The sequence below is a fragment of the Lactuca sativa genome, chromosome 5 (genome assembly GCF_002870075.4).
Source record: "Lactuca sativa cultivar Salinas chromosome 5, Lsat_Salinas_v11, whole genome shotgun sequence".
In the NCBI taxonomy this organism is placed as follows: Eukaryota; Viridiplantae; Streptophyta; class Magnoliopsida; order Asterales; family Asteraceae; genus Lactuca; species Lactuca sativa.
In genome coordinates this window covers 109,921,535-109,939,816 of record NC_056627.2, presented here as the reverse complement: position 1 = coordinate 109,939,816, position 18,282 = coordinate 109,921,535, and positions in this window count along the sequence as shown.

Sequence of the window (18,282 nt, the reverse complement as noted above, 5' to 3'; positions counted from 1 at the left end):
AAAATCCCCAATCTGAAACTCGAGCTCGGATCGTCGCCTATCTGCATAACGTTTTTGGCGACTCTGAGCGGTCAACAACCCCTGTCTGACCTGTTGTATCTGCTCTGTGGTCCGAAGTACTATCTCCGTACTACCCATCACACGTTGCCCTACTTCACCCCAGCAAATGGGGGTCCGACACCTCCTCTCATATAACAACTCAAAGGGTGGCATACCAATGCTCGAGTGATGGTTGTTGTTATAGGAAAACTCAGCCAAGGGGGTCCCAACTCCCTCCGAAATCCAATACACATGCCCGAAGCATGTCCTTGATGTCTGAATCATCCGCTCACTCTGTCTGTCTGTCTGTGGATGGTATGCGGTATTGAAATGCAGCCTCGAATCACATCCGTAACATACACTGCTCGCTCGTCAGCTATGGAAACTCGCAGAGGTCGATTCAACGCCTCTCGACGGATACTAATGTGTTGACTAAATGCCAAGGAAACAAATGACCGACTCACACCCGAGTAAAATAACACCAAAGCAGGTACAGAGCTCACAAGAAAAGTACCTACGCATATCATTATATAAGCACAATTTCTCAACAAAAAAGATAAATACATAAAACATACCAGCCACAACATCGGGCATTGCGCGGACCTCCTCCGCAGTCAACTGGAAAGCTCTCCTGCGAGCCATCGGAGCCTCGGCCTTCATTGATCAAACCTCGGTAACCCTAGCAGCAGGTACAGATCCCTGTGCTGACCCCTGATGCAACTGTGGACACTCGGCCTTCCGATGGCTAGTCTGGTTGCAATGAAAGCAAACCATAAATCCCTTGGTGCAATCCTTGGCGATATGCCCCTCCTTGCCACATTTGTAGCAAGCACCCGATCGACGGACCCCCTCATGACCCTTGTCGCACTACCCGCAACTGCGGCCCTTCTGGCCTCCAGTCCTCGAATCAGCGGACTTGGTCCGCTTGGCTGCCGGCTGAAACTAAGCCGGCCGCCGATCCATCCTCTGAGACTTGGCATCCTCCCTGGCCTGAGTGTCCAACTCAATCTCCCTCTTCCGGGCATTTTCCTGGAGCTCAGCAAATGTCCAGTACGTCGAGTTCGAAATGAACTCCCGAATGTCCCTCCTCAGAATGCCCAAATACCGGCTCATCCATGCCTGCTCAGTAGACACCTGCTCAGGGCAGAGCATCGCCCTCTCATGAAACTTCCGGGTAACCATAGTAACCGAATCATTACCTTGCTTGAGGGTCAAGAACTCCTGAACCAACTGTTCCCTCTCCACCGGGGGAACATAATCGTCTCTGAACATGGTGGTGAACCTCTCCCAGGTCACCACTGAAACCTCTGTAAGAGTGAAGCTCGCTGTCACGAACTTCCACCAATACTTCGCTCCAAAGCAAAGTTGGTACAAAGCGAACCGTACCCTCAGATGCTCCGGACATGAACACGTATAAAAGCATACCTGAATATCAGCAATCCATCTCATCGCGGCGATCAGATCCAATGTCCCATCAAACTCAGTTGGCTTCGTGTTGCTGAACTCTCGTAACAACAACGAGTCACCTCCTTGAGGCCTGGCAGCAGCCACAGCTACTGTAGCTGTAGCCTCAGTCACCGCAGCGTACCGCTCATCGAAAGTCTCACTTAGTGTGGTCTTGATAGAGCCAAACATCTCCGAAATCGTGGCTATGATCGCCGCAGCCACCTCATCGTGGATCATCTGATGAAGCTCCTCGTCACTCACACCATACGCCTCAGGTTTGTGGCGTGTCCCAACCATGTTGTCTTTGAAAATATAACATAATAATATCAAAGACTCATTCGAGCATGCTCGCACACGATAACTCGAACCTACTTTCTCCTTAGTACCCAAAGGATTCTTACTTAGAGTGCACTCTTCTCCTGTGTCTTCGGTAGTACGGGCCCTTATACTACCGCCTGTTGGATAAGGTGTCTAAGTCCATAACTATTTCGGGCTTGTACTTGACCCGACCCGGCATGGTCCATTTGGGTTGCATGGCACCATGCAATTGGTTAGACTAAATGAGAGAAATAACACTTGGAGATTATTAATATATTATAAGTTCTAATATATTAATAATATTATTTGATTAGTTTGATCAAGAATTAATTTGGAATTAATTAAGTGATCAAAGGTTAACTAATTAAATATATGGGTTCATCCATATCTTGTATAGTGGGCTAAGAGGCTCCATGGATTATCAAGTTGGGTTCTACCCATAGGATGCTCCATGGATGCTCCATGGGAGTTACAAACCCATGGGTCATGAAAAATGAAGAGTCATGACACATTAGGGTTTACATGGTGTAACCCTAGATGTGTCAACACTATATAAGGATCCCATTCTCCACCAAAATCGGCACTGCTAAGAAACAAGAGGGCTTGGCCGATTTTTGAGAAGTGTGTGTTATCTCAAGAGTCTTTCCAAGAGCATTTGGTGTTGTGTGAAGCATTTGAGGCATCACACTTGGGGTGCTAGGCTCACAAGGTTTCAAGGAATACAAGCAACAACAAGGTAAGTTATTCTATCTATACTTTAAGTTAAAATTGTTCCCCATGTATGCTAGATAGGAATATAACCTTGGAATTCAACTTTGCATGATAATTAGACAAACATAGATCCAAGGTTATTAGGGTTGCATGTACACTTAGGAAGTGTTAGAATGCTCAAAACCCATCAGTGGTATCAGAGCCTAGGCTTGTTTGTTTGTTATTTGTGCTTAAAAGTTGAAGAAAGTCGAAATTCTTGCTGTCTGACTGATGGACTCGGCGAGTCCATGGGGAGGACTCGACGAGTTCATGTGTATCTTCAACCTACTCGGCGAGTAGGTTTATGCACTCGGCGAGTAGGGTCGACAGAGTGCAGAATTTCGACTTGTGTTGCTGGAAATGGATTAGAATCATTACCCTAAAATGTTTTGGTACTTGAAAACTTATTTTAGAAGGTGTAATGTCTTTTCTAACACATTTACAACAACAAAGTATCAAAATTACAAAGATTAAATGTGATTTTGATTCTTGAAAGTGTTCATATTCATGTTCTTGTTCTTATGATGTTTAGATGATCATAGGAATTATTTGTAACCTATGTGGTAGATTAATTCATGATCATAATGTGTTTTAATGGAGTCCATAACTTGTCCTCAAGTTATGGAAAACCAAAAGTCCCTTGGATTAAAAAAACCATTAAAAGAACACAAGAGTTAGAAAAATGAAAAGTCCTCATTTTATTACTCTATTAAACTCATAAGTTACAAGAAATGAAAAGTTTTGAAAGATTACAAAACTTGCCCTCAAGTTTTGGAACAAGTAAAGTTAAGTTAAAACTTTAGTTCCAACCCCTAGAATTTTAAAAGTTAAAATTCAACCCTTATACTTATATTATTATGATTTAATAATTATATATATATGTATAAGAACAAAGTCGTCTTACCGCTAGTACGCCTCATTCACGAAGCCGGTCTATAAGGTGGGTATAAGGTTGTTGCCTATAAAATGGTGACTTAATGGGTGTCCACTCTCACCCACCGCTTGCTTGATCGGTGGAGGGTCGTTAGCCGAACGGGTAAGACAAGGACTTATTAATTCTCATTCAAAGTATGATGAATATTATAAAGTAACTAAATGTTTTATTAAATTCCCAATCTTAGTTACTTTAGGAAAAATGTGAATAAGGTGCTATTCCATGAAATTACACTTTACACTTTGATTAAGTCGTTGGTGGAGCGTGTGTGGTTAACCGGCACACTAACTTGGACTTAACAAGGTAGGTAAAGGGTGACTTAGGGTTTATTATAGTATCGATGGAGCGTGTGTGGTTAACCGGCACATCGATTGAGTGATAAACTTTAAGGGTACCAAGTGATTTGCATGGTTACTTCACACCTCGTTTTGTGATCCTCGGTATCCCAGTCACAAAACTTGGGGGGCACACTCGAGATTGAAACATGCCTTTGAAAAGTTCATTGAATCTCAAAGAATCTAGGAATTTCTAAGAACCATTCAAAAACCTAATACTAAAATATTGCGGTTTTCGTGGTGGAAATTGGTGAATCGTCATTCACCTACCTTTCAAATATGATATAGCTTAGATTACGGCATACCTCTTCTAAGTTATATTATATTGTGATTGGATCCTAGCCTTAATATTACATTTGGGTGTTTTATTAAGGACTCTCTTATATCTAAACTAATCTTGTCCTCCTTCCTTCAGATGTCTTTCAACAATGCTTCTGGCTCTAATCCTAATGGCTCCTTTACCCTTATGAACTTGTGTGGGAAAGTCACCTTTGATGGATCCAACTTCAATGAGTGGACCAAAAACATCAGGATGATTACTCGCTACGAGGACAAAGAATATGTCCTTGACAAGGAGCTTAAGGAGATTAATGAGTCCACTGCAACTCCTCAGGAGATCGCTGAATTTCGGGCACATGAAAGGGATGCTACGAAAGTGGCTTGCATCATGACGGCCACGATGACAGCGGAACTCCAAAAGTCTTATGAGGATTTCTACCCTTATGACATGCACCAAGATTTGATGGAAAGATACCATCAAAGTGCAAGACAAGAGAGGTATGAAATCATCTGCTCCATGATAACAACCATGATGAAGGACGGGGAATCCGTCACGAGCCACATGCAGAAAATGCAAAGATATGTGGATCGTTTGCTGAAGCTTAATGTGAACTTCCCGGAGGATCTTGCAATAGATATTATTTTGCATTCCTTACCATCGTGCTATGATCAATTCCGCATGACATATCACATGAACAAGGAAGAAGTCACCCTCAGCAAACTTCAGGGACTTCTCAAGACCGCAGAAACAGGTCTTAAGGGGAAGTCGGTTGCTATCACTCCTACTCAAAACTCTACTCCGGTTTTGGCAATCGGGAAAAGTCGAGGGAGGAAGAGAAAGAGCTCTTCTAAGGGTACCAAGGCTCGGACCCTTGATGGCTCTTCTTCAAATGGAACCAAGAAAGGTTTCGTTACTCCTTCTTCTGACCCAAAAGAGGCTGAATGCTTCTATTGCCATGAAAAAGCTCATTGGAAGCGGAACTGCCCAAAATACCAGCAAGATGTGAAGGATGGGAAAGTTAAACCCAACCATGCAGGTATTTACACTATCATTTCTAATAACTCACCCCATTCTAATTCTTGGGTCCTTGATACCGGTTGTGGTATTCACATTTGTTGTGACTTGCAGGGACTAAGAAGAAGTGAGGATGTGGAGCAAGGAAGGATAAACTTGATCATGGGGAATAGGAAAGCTATACCTGTTACCAAGATTGGAGTTTATACTTTATCGCTAAGTAGTGGGTTTAGTTTAGATTTGAATAAGTGTTGTTATTCGCCAGGAATGGCAAGAAATATTATTTCCTTTCATGCTTTGTACAAACAAGGGTTTACCTTTTCATTTAATAATGAAGTTGGTTCTATAGATGTGTTCTATAATAATGTCTTTTATTTTAAAGCATTACCTTGTGATGGTGTGTATGAAGCTGTATATGTTGTAGATAACTTGGGAAATAATGTTTTGTGTATTGATTCTACTAATAATAACTTGGATAAAGCATCTTTATGGCATTGTCGTCTTGGACATATAAGCAAGAAACGCATAGGCCAACTCCAAAAGGATGGAGTCTTGGAGTCGTTTGACCTAAAGTCAGATGATAGTTGCGAATCATGCTTACTTGGAAAAATGACAAAGTCACCCTTCACAGGTTCGTGTGAGAGGGGTGAAGGTTTGTTGGACCTTATATACACGGATGTGTGTGGACCATTCAAACATGCCACAAGGGATGCTAATCGTTATTATTTGACTTTTACTGATGATTATAGTAGATATGGATATGTCTACTTGATCAAGCATAAGTCAGAGACTTTCGAGAGGTTTAAGGAATTTAAACAGGAAGTCGAGAATCAATTGGGCAGGAACATTAAGATGCTTCGATCCGATCGTGGTGGTGAGTATCTTAGTTCAGAGTTCCTCGACTATCTAAGGGAATGTGGGATAGTCTCACAATTGACACCTCCCAGGACACCACAGTTGAATGGTGTGGCTGAGAGGCGTAATCGAACCTTGTTAGATATGGTTCGTTCCATGATGAGTCGAGCTACGCTACCAATCTCATTCTGGGGGTATGCCTTAGAGACTGCCGCCCATATCCTCAATCTAGTCCCTACAAAGAAAGTTGCCAAAACTCCTCACGAGATGTGGACTGGTAAAGTACCTAAACTAGACCACATCAAGATTTGGGGTTGCGAGGCTTTCGTGAGACGCGAGACTCATGATAAGCTCGAACCTCGAAGCGAGAGGTGTATTTTCATCGGCTACCCACAGCATTCCTTTGGTTACCTCTTCTACAGACCTAGTGACAATGTGGTCTTTGTAGCAAGAAGAGGAGTCTTTCGAGAAAGAGAGTTTATAAGACAAGGAGACAGTGGGAGGCAAATTGATCTTGAAGAAATTCAAGAGTCAAGCGGTGAAGGAACTTCAAACTCTAGCCCTCAACTTGAGGAGGAAACTCCTGTTGAGCAAATTGACAAATCTGTACCTCTGAGACGTTCCACGAGAGTTAGGAGTGCACCTGAGCATTACTATGGATTCCATATTACTGCAGAAGGTGAGACACTTATTAGTGATGAGACACTAGTAAGTCAAGATGACCCTAACAGCTACGAGGAAGCCATGGCAGGCCCCGAGTCTGCTAAATGGAAAGAGGCTATGGATAGCGAGATACAATCCATGTATGACAATCAAGTTTGGAACTTGGTTGAGAATGTACCAGGTCGTAAGACAGTAGGGTGCAAATGGGTCTTCAAGAAGAAAACCGACATGGATGGGAAAGTACACACTTATAAGGCTAGACTGGTTGCAAAGGGCTTCTCTCAAATTCCTGGAGTGGACTATGATGAGACCTTTTCTCCAGTAGCCAAGATTAAGTCTATTCGGGTTCTGTTAGCCATAGCTGCGTTTCATGATTATGAAATATGGCAGATGGATGTCAAAACCGCTTTCCTTAATGGGAAGCTGGCTGAAGATGTTTACATGAGTCAGCCAGAGGGTTTTGTCAGCAACGAGTACCCTAATAGAGTGTGCAAGCTTGAGAAATCCATTTATGGATTGAAGCAAGCACCTCGCAGATGGAATCTTTGCTTTGATGAAAAGGTCAAGGAATTTGGCTTTTCAAGAGTGAAGATGAATCTTGTGTGTATGTCAAGGCTAGTGGGAGTATAGTTAGCTTCTTGGTATTGTATGTGGATGACATACTACTCATAGGAAACGACATTCCAACCCTGCAGGAAGTAAAGTCCTGGCTTGGGAAGTGTTTCGCTATGAAGGACCTTGGTGAAGCTGCCTATATTCTAGGGATAAGAATCTTGAGAGATCGGAGTAAAAGGCTAATTGGACTTAGTCAGAGTACCTACTTGGATAAAGTGCTGAAGCGATTCAGCATGCAGGATTCCAAGAAAGGAGAGTTACCCATCCAGAGTAACACCAGATTGAGTAAGACACAAAGCCCTAGCACTGAGGCTGAGATAGCAGAAATGAGTCGAACACCTTACGCTTCGGCTGTAGGATCGATCATGTATGCTATGACGTGTACTCGACCCGATGTAGCTTTTGCCTTGAGCATGGTTAGCAGGTATCAGGCGAACCCTGGCAAGGCACACTGGACTGCGGTAAAGAATATCCTCAAGTACCTACGGAGGACTAAGGACTGGGTCCTTACCCTTGGTGGAAATGATGACTTGAGAGTTGTAGGGTATAGTGATGCTAGCTTTCAGACTGATAGGGATAATTTCCGCTCTCAGTCGGGCTGGGTCTTTACCCTAAATGGAGGAGCAATTTCTTGGAAGAGTTCCAAGCAAGAGACAGTGGCAGATTCTACTTGTGAATCAGAGTATATTGCAGCTAGTGAAGCAGCAAAGGAGGCGATATGGCTGAAGAACTTCATTGGAGACCTTGGAGTTGTACCAGCTATTAAAGAGCCAATGGAAATTTTCTGTGATAGTGAAAGTGCTGTTGCCTTAGCCAAGGAACCAAGGGATCATGGGAGATCCAGACACATCGACAGAAAATACCATTTCATTAGACATCGGATCGAAGAAGGACTCCTCGTGGCAAAGAGGGTATCATCGGATGAGAACCCAGCAGATCCCCTCACGAAGGGACTGAGTAGGGTTAAGCATCTCCAGCATGCTCGGAGCATAGGGCTGAAGGATGATATAAGTTTTAGTAGTTAGATAACCCAGAAATTTGTAAAGTGTAATTGACATTTGATGATGAATAAAAGGTGTTTTATTTATGAGTAAAGTGTTGCTATCTCTTGTCAATCGTTTACTATATTTCTTTTGCATGTTTTGACTTCAGAATAATTTTGTTTGGTATAACATATTATTCAAACCTCCACAGTCGGTCATATGTCGGAAGTAGGTATGAATCAAGACTGTCATGATGGGTTGTAGAGGTCTAAGGTGTTGGACAAGGCTACAACAATCATGAGTGCTCATAAGTTCTGAGCATTGGACTCAACCCACGCTCACTGGAATCACTTCATGGAATTCTATCTCGAGTGATCGTGAGACGGTAATATCATATAAGTCTTCAAACCTAGAGATATGATTTGTTACTTACAAGTTGGTTATGCATTGACTGTACGAAACCGCATTGGTAACTCGATGTTATAAAACGTACTTTTGTGTGTAATTAAATGAGTGGTAGAACAAACATATGAGTCGAAGTTTATCTGTTCCTTCTTGGATTAGAAGCTGATATCTGGGCCCCTCGATGATTTTGTTTTGACCCATGTACCGGGCCCGGTCAGAACTAAGTTGATGTGTTCAATTAAGTTCTATGTCAAACAAATCGGAAATCGGGAAACAAATGCTGGACAATAAGTAAGACAATGTTCCATGTATTTGTCCGGCTGATATCTAGAACGGAGGATTATATGATCACTTATCTTAAATGGCGTACTATCATCTTCTCAGTTCCGAGAGACCTTGAAAGAGCTACGATTGTCGGTCGGTTCCTGAAGTACTAGAGATATAGTTATTAGACTTATCCAAGTGGGAGACTGTTGGATAAGGTGTCTAAGTCCATAACTATTTCGGGCTTGTACTTGACCCGACCCGGCATGGTCCATTTGGGTTGCATGGCACCATGCAATTGGTTAGACTAAATGAGAGAAATAACACTTGGAGATTATTAATATATTATAAGTTCTAATATATTAATAATATTATTTGATTAGTTTGATCAAGAATTAATTTGGAATTAATTAAGTGATCAAAGGTTAACTAATTAAATATATGGGTTCATCCATATCTTGTATAGTGGGCTAAGAGGCTCCATGGATTATCAAGTTGGGTTCTACCCATAGGATGCTCCATGGATGCTCCATGGGAGTTACAAACCCATGGGTCATGAAAAATGAAGAGTCATGACACATTAGGGTTTACATGGTGTAACCCTAGATGTGTCAACACTATATAAGGATCCCATTCTCCACCAAAATCGGCACTACTAAGAAACAAGAGGGCTTGGCCGATTTTTGAGAAGTGTGTGTTATCTCAAGAGTCTTTCCAAGAGCATTTGGTGTTGTGTGAAGCATTTGAGGCATCACACTTGGGGTGCTAGGCTCACAAGGTTTCAAGGAATACAAGCAACAACAAGGTAAGTTATTCTATCTATACTTTAAGTTAAAATTGTTCCCCATGTATGCTAGATAGGAATATAACCTTGGAATTCAACTTTGCATGATAATTAGACAAACATAGATCCAAGGTTATTAGGGTTGCATGTACACTTAGGAAGTGTTAGAATGCTCAAAACCCATCACCGCCTACACCACATCAGTATTCACCCTAAGTCCTCATCCTTGGATCCCAGATCACAAGTACTCTATATCTCACTGGCGTAGGCTACCCTTCGGTATACCTCTTATCAGCCCCTCACTGCTACCTACTCGCTCTCAAGCCTCACATAGCAGCACAATCCTTCCTAGGCTAAGGCATCTCAAAATCAGGCCACTGTAGTCCTAATATGAATACCTAGCCAGCTCTAGCATGCATAATATAACATATCATATCTCATGGCACATAACGTAAGGGCATTTTGGGGATTCACCGTTCGGGCGCTGGCTGACCGTACACACTGCTTTGCTCTAGTTGTCTCAAAATCTCTTGCTTTCTAGAAAAATTAGTTTTTATCGTTTGTAAATTTTCTCAAATCCTTAGTTTGAGTTCAGTTACACCCGAAGGTGCATCCGAATCCCTCAAACCAAGGATCTGATACCAACTTGTAACAACGTAAATTTTCAAAACAATTTTTCATTTCTTTAAAACATAATTTCATTCAAGACAAACCATAAAATCCAATGTAACATGTTCGTAATACAAAACATATCAATCCCAAGATCAAACATATCCAAATCCGCCTACATGTGTGTGTGTGTACGAGTCATGCCGGCGCGTTCCCACGGTCCTCACTGGTACCTGAAACACATTACACATAAACACTGTAAGCAAGAAGCTTAGTGAGTTCCCCAATATACCACTTACACACATACGCTTTTCCAGGCCATACTCCACATGACCTTCCGGTCCATATGTCTCAGGGGACTTCCGTCCCAACCCGGTAAACCTTCTGGTCCTACCCGTGTCGACCTTCCGGTCCATAACTCCCTGTCCTTCCGGTCCACATCATAATGCCCTTCGGCCCATATCATAATGCCTTCCGGCCCATATCAAGCATAGCATACATATCACATACATAGCGCATACGAAATAGGGAACTCATAACATACATTGCATATATCTCATAGCATACCAGACCTTCCGGTCACACATAGGTACCCTTCCGGGTACAATATAGTGAGAAGACTCACCTCATATGACGTCTAGTATTTCACGTGCTTGATATCTCTGCATCTCGAAACAACGACGTAGCCTCGCCTAATCACAACAAATAATCATTCCAAATCATTAACGACTCTCAAGGCTATACTACACCCCTTTCCACAATCCCACAAAAGGGTAAAATACAATTTTACCCCTCCCTGACTCAAAAGTCCACATGTTGACCAAAACCTTAAAAGTCAACAGCAAGCAGTACGCGGGGCATACCCTTACACTCCAGAATCGGGGAACGCGACCCCCTACGCAGCGCGTACTGAGATTACGCCCAACGTAAATTCCAATTTCTTACTTTCTTCATTTTAGTGTCTTAAACAGTTAAGACATAATCTCACATTCCAGATCTGGCCATTCCAATACCTCTTAATCCATAAAGTCGAAACCTTTAAGCCTTTGCATGGCTATAAAGGTTCCCACACCTTCTAACACCTTTCCTTTCTCCTCCAAAAGTATAGATCTCATACATGGCTCAACATTTACGTCCAAGATTGCATTCTTATGAACATACAACTCATATAGTCCTGAAATATGATAGATCTAGGACAATGGAGATTATTTGCTCATAAAGTCTCAATCTTGGGACCAAAAACCCTAGAATTTGGTCCAAGAAGCACACAACACAAATAACAAGGCAAGTTCGGAACTTCATACCTCAGGAAGAAGCTCCAACATTTGTAGACCTCAGATCTACTCTTGTCCACCAACTTCTAGCTCCTACAATGGCCTCCTCTTCTTTTTCACCACCTTGAAATGGCACTTTGAAGCTTAGAACACTCACACACAAGCTAAGGACGAAGGGAATACTCTCTTAGGGTTTCTTTCTATGAGATGGTGGCTGAGAGACAAGACCATCTCAGTTCTTTTATAGCCCTCAAGTCATATTAGGGTTTTGCATCGGGGCCGGTTACGCCCGACGTAACCTTAGGTACGCCCAGCATACCCGGATGAATCTGCGTACAAAATAAGCGTGCGAGTACGCGCAACGTACTCCTTAGTATGCCCAGCGTACTCACAAGCTTAGCATTTACATAAAGGGACTTAACATGACAACTTGGAAAAGAAGAAGGGTTAAATGGTTGAACCTGAATTTCGGGATGTTACATCTAGAGTTTCTCTTGATTAATGCATTTGTTAATCTCTATTGTTCTAAGGGTTAATATTCTTACACTAGTAATTTAGAAATGTTGGGTGTGAGCCATTAGAGATGACCTACTTTTGTTACTTTTCCTTGGATTGGAGATTTCACAATCATTATCAAAGCTTCTTCCAGCGAATTGGTTTTGCTAAAGGTTAGTATTTCTTGACCTATCACATTCCCAAACCAGACGGCGGAAACGTCCGAAGTTTGGGTGACTTCATTTTTGTAGTATCACAGAGTATATAATTGAACCATAACATCATCATCATCACAAATGTAATACTACAATATTCATTATTTACATCAAGTATTGTACTTCAATATTACATGCCAAAACAGTTAAAGTATGATGAAACAAAATATCCATGAATTCGTTCTGCCCAACATGCTCAACGATTTCCTGAGAATACAAGTTAATTTTAAAAGGTCAACATAGAAATGTTGGTGAGTTCATAATCATGTATTGAGAAAATGATTTGAATTACTTTGTAAACACCAGATATCCGATATTTTCTGAAAAACTATTTGTTATATTTGTGTCTGATCTTGTATTAATGCATGTGTGTTATTGTTTACTAGAATTCAAAGAGAGCATGGAGAGAATATCAAAGAGAATATAAAGAGAATGTAAAGAGAATGACCCCAGACAACCCGATGTTGTCTGTGAAAGAGAATGCTGGTATCTCAACCCTCGAGGTTGAGTACCAACGCGCGTATATTACCGAGTAATCCAAAAAGAAAAGAGAATGGTTTCCCATAAAATTTATAACGTTAATTCCTCTAAGTGAGTCGTTATAACCATAGTTGTGACAACCCGAAATTTCCATTTGTACGAACAATATCTATTCAATAGAAGTCAGTCCAATTTCAGTGATTTTCAGACTTTTCCGAACAAGTTAGTGTACATTAGGGTTTACACTTTAGGAGATATCAGGAGAGTGGATGCTCCTGGGTTTGTGAAATTTGAACATTTCAAGTTTCATAAAGTTACAGCCCAAGTTCAAGAATAAAAATATTTTCTGTCAAAATATTTCAGGACTATAAATAGTTTTCTGAATTTATTTAATTCATTATTCACAATTCCAGCTAGAGAAAAGCCATTTTCTCTCTGACATATCTTCGGGTTTTTATCCCAGATTGTGAGTAACTCTTTCTAGTAGTGTTAGATTACATATTAGATGCTTATAACATGATTTAATGGGCTAAATCATGAGATCTAGGAGTTTACTCCCCAAGGTGTTCTTGGGCGGTAAACTCCCGAAACAAAGCCAAAACCGACATTGGTGCTAGGATAAGGCTTTAGGACAATAGGTAAACACATTTGGGACATGAAATCACACACAAAACCACCCAAGATTGGGAGTTTACGGCCCAAAACTCTCTTAGGCCGTAAACTCCATTTCAAAGGCCTAAATGGTGGTTTTTGGACTTAAGGACTTTAAGGCTTGCATCTAGGTTATTTCCCCAAGTAGCTTAAGGTCTTAAACACATCAAATGACTCAAATAAAAGTGAGTTTACGGCCCAGAACTCTCCTAGGCCGTAAACTCCATGTAAATGGTCACAAAGGGTGTTTTCATGACACCTAAGGCCCTAGCCCTTTACAAGAAATTGTACCCACTAAATGGAAGGACCAAACCACACCAAAATCACTTAAACAAGTGAGTTTACGGCCAAGACATGGTTCTTGGGCCGTAAACTCCTATAAAGGGCACTAAGTGGTGCCTAATGCCTTCATATGCTAGGATTAAAAGTCTAGAACACATTCCACTAGTACAAGAGGCTTGAAAGCAACCAAGGAATCACCCCAAGGGAGTTTACGGCCGTAAACTCCAAGGGGAAATGTCCTTTAGGCCGTAAACTACTATTTGGAGTACTTCTAGGCCTTACACCCTTCCAAGAACATAGCCACTAGGTTAGAGTAATTCTAGAAAGCATATTGGACTTCAAAACACACCAAACACACATGTTTGGGAGTTTACGGCCGTAAACTCAAGAGTTTACAACCATAAACTCCATGTGTAATGGATTATGGAGAGTAAACACTCTTGTAGGGTCATTTGGAAACCCTAAACTCAAGTACCCTGTCCCACAATAGCTTAGATGAAGTCCTTACGGCTTAAAACACTTACATAAAGTGTTATCTATGTCTAGGATGTCTTAAACATTATCAATTAGTCTTTTGTGTCTAATTGAGTGCATATATGTGTGATTATATGTTCATTAGGATCGTAGTGTGTGCACAAGTTCTCGCTTAACACCTAGCAATCCGATACCGTTCAGTTCATTCCAATCACCAACTACAGGTGAGTTCATACCCCTAATCAATGTTTTAAATGAGTTTAAATGCTTTAATGGGGGGGGGGGAATACAAGTACAAACAAACAGGTTATTAAATCATTGACATGTATTTTATAACTGTGTTTGTCATTTAACAGATTTCACATGCTACAAAACGTGATGCATGAAATGGTTTTACATCCTAAAAGCCATGAACTGTTTTACAAAATCACTTTTCATTCTTGAACTAAACTATGCATATATACTTATGTTCTTATATAGGTATTGATGTTATAGTCGCATCTTTCATTTAGTTTCTCACACCTTTGATTTGTAAGAGTGTGTAAACTTACATGTGCAACTAGTTATATTACAGTAGATTATCATAGGGATAATTTGAAGATATCAAACATCACTTCTATTACAAGAAGTCACACAAGAGTCAGTTCATTCATGAGTCTATACTAGTACATTACCTGATACATGAGTACCTTTACATATACTTACATGATACATGAACACGATTACATGAACGCATTACATGAGTACCTTTCCATAGATACACTTATCTGTGTACATTAACAGGATTACTTGTATCTCGAATTGCAAGGATGATTTATTAGTACCTTCTGTGTAAATCTTCCTACTTATTCCACAGTACCTCGAAATATTTAAGACAGGACCCTATCCCATAGTACCTCGGGATACCTAGATGGGCCTCTATCCCACAGTACCTCGGGATATATGTACGGGACTAACCATTCCGGAACCCATCTGTTAGCAACAGTGGGTAATGAACATCTACGGATGCCTATGGTTATTACTTATACTAGGAGTACCTTTACAGGGACTAACCATTCCTTCCACCTGCTGCTGCTACAGAGGAAAAATTTGACAATCTTCGGATGTCCATTAGGTTATATGTAATATGTTAGCCCCAGTACCTCGGGTCAACATTTACATTCGTCTTGTTAGCACCAGTACCTCCGGCTAACACTTACATGATTATATTTTTCCTGTTTACTTTATTTTGTGATATCTTTCACATAAACGAGGAGTTAGACCAAGTACTTGGTACTAGTCAATAGAAAGGGAAAACTATCATTTTACACAGTCATAACAAAACATTCGGGTCTTGGTAGAAGACTACACTCCATTTATACAAAACATTTGAGTCTTGGTAGAAGACTACAATTCATACTTATAGAAAATAAGGGTTTTTCTAAGGATTTCATGCTTAACACAACATTTTCATTTAAAGGTTTACATGGCTTTCATAACAGATTTTCCACAAATAAAGCAATGACACTTATATACTTATGAACTCACCAGCTTTAAAGCTGATACTCTCTTTCAAAATAACTTGTGTTCCCAGGTCACCACTAGTCAGGTACGGAGGACAGGTTTTGAGAAGACGGAGCAGTCAAGTCTCGTCTTTTATTTTGATTGTATATTTTTGGTGTCTTACCACAATGAAAGAACACACATGTATTAAAACTTTACTTATAATGCAATGGATGATGTTGTTGCTTGTTTATTATATTACACTGTTGTGATACTGTACATGACGTCCTCCACCCCTGAACGTTTCCGCCGTTCGTGGTTTTGGGGTGTGACAATAGTAGATAATGACAATTTTGCCTGTCTTTGCGTTTATGGACGCCGACAGAATAAGGTAAGGTTTTTGTTACCCTAGATTGGTCTAGTCTAGCTGTAGCGAACAGCTCAGGTGTGGGGTGTCACCCCCGTATAGATCTATACACAAACCCACACTCTCCTTCCAAGAGGCTCTGGTTATAACTACAAGCTAGGATCGTACACTCAATAGGTTTCAACCGACACGTCTCACTAGATACTTAATCGAATTTATGTGAAGAGAAACATATAAGGCACATTTCAAGCCCAATAAACATGTAAGTGGACTACTAAGGCTCACTAAGCATGTAAATCATTTATAGGCTCAAAAGTAATGAGAATATATATATATATATATATATATATATATATATATATATATATATATATATATATGTGTGTACACCCTGGGCCCAATATATATGTAAAAGGAAAAATAAGGCCCACATAACATGTATATTATTTATAGGCCCAATATACATGAAAAGAGTATACAGGACCTATTAAGAATATAAATGAGTCATTAAATTCCAATAAACAACGTAATTTGCCCGTTTGTTATTATATTTCTTGTTTTAGCTCAATTATTTACCAAAATGACATAAAGGCCTACTTTTTGTAAAAATGACATTCTTGGCCTATTAAGCCGAAAATTTACAGTTAAGGCACATTTTTGTTAAAAAAAACATTCTAGGCCCCTTTTAAGAAAAAAACTTGTATTTAAGGCTAGTTTTTGTAAAAATAACATTATTAACTCCCTTTTGTCAAAATATCATTTTTGGCTTGATTTTTATGCAAATGTGCATTCTTGGCCCATTTGTAAATAATTTTATCTTTTTGGTCCAAGTTCTGACAAATTCATATGTTTAGTTTTTCTTTGCAAAAATTTACATTTTTGAAACAACTATGTTGAAAATGACAGCTAAGCCCACAAAAGCCCAAAAAGTTTCAATTTTTGCCCAAGGCCGTGAGAATCGCAAATATGAAATTTTTTAAATTTTTAGTCCTTGTAGGGTCTTAAATGTCGTAACAAACCATGTTTATTAAAAACAATCCTTTTTGAACCCGTACTAACCGTGAATTACATAAATATACCCATTTTTGGTCATTTTATCACTTTTGACCCTCTTATGTAATTTTACGTAGTTTTAAGTAACTTGTATGTATTTTAAAACCATTTCCTTGTAAGATAAGTTGAAATGAGTGTTATGTTCTACAAATAGCATCGTCTTTTAGTAGATCTTTATGTTCTTGGAGTTTATAACACATAATCACAAATATAATATGAAAAACACACGAAAACATGCATACACACATAGATCTACACAAAACAATTTTCATTCTCCCCTAAAACATAGTAAAAACCAAAAATAGGGGGTATGAACTCACCTTGCTTAGGAGATTTCGGTTTTGGATGAAGGATGGATGAGAGCTCAGCTTGAACAAGATTCCTTGAAGAGATATTCGAGATCTATGACGTTCTAAGATCATGGATCATGAAATGATGTAGGTTAAGAAGAGATTTCTAGAGTAACTTGAATCAAAAGTTATAGAGTTTCACAATAACTTACTAAGAATGAATGATCTTTCATGGAGAGTTCTTGATGCACCATTAAGTTCATTTGATTTTGGAAGATGAAGGAGATGATTTATTGTGCTAGAGAGTGTTTGAATTAGCTAGAATTGAGAGTGAAGGTGGTGGTGGGAGTTTTTGCTCTTTGGTCATGAATAAAAAGGAGGGGGAGTGAGAAGTGACGGGACTTACCTGGATGCATGAGTTCTTCTTGGCTATATGAGGTATATTTAGCATGGATACTCACCATGCAATGGTGAGGTGTCATCCCCACAATTTCCCATATTATTCCCCCCTTTTTTTCTTTTTATAAATTGGGCCATGAATGGGGAAGGATGGGGTTTACGACCAAATTTCGATGAAGAGATGGGTTCACGACCCATTTGAAATGAAAAGATGGGTTCACAGCCCTTTTGAAAAGAGAAGATGTGTTCACAACCCATTTGAAAAGAGAAGATGGGTTCATGGTCCAATTTGAAAAGAAAAGACGGGTTCATGGCTCATCATGGTTCAGTAGAATGGTTTACGGCCCATCATAGCCCATCATGGCCCATGCTAAATAAATGGATTAATTTAGGCCCAACATGGCCCAATTGCCATGGTTTGATGAATATGGGTCCAACTAGAGCCCAACCGGGTTTTATTGGCCCAAAATCATCAAATAGAAGGTTTACTGGCCCATTAGGCCCAATAAGAGGATCCTAGTCCATA